Genomic DNA, 244 nt, shown 5'->3' on the forward strand with positions numbered 1-244 from the left:
TAGAACTTAAAAAAAATTGAAGGAGGATTGCAAAAATGCGAGGATAGAGGCCAAGTGCTACGTTATATTTTTAAATGTTTAAACATTTCAAAGTTATGTGCATGGGCATGCAATATGAAGTTTTATCTGTTTGCTTTTTTTAATTTATGTGCTGATAAACAAACGAGTTGAAGTATAGTATAAATGTATCCGGTTTGTTTAGCTGGAAGATAATTTGATATTTAATAAAATAAGTAAGATGATA

This window comes from Mytilus edulis, chromosome 1 (assembly GCF_963676685.1).
Source record: "Mytilus edulis chromosome 1, xbMytEdul2.2, whole genome shotgun sequence".
NCBI classification, from domain to species: Eukaryota; Metazoa; Mollusca; class Bivalvia; order Mytilida; family Mytilidae; genus Mytilus; species Mytilus edulis.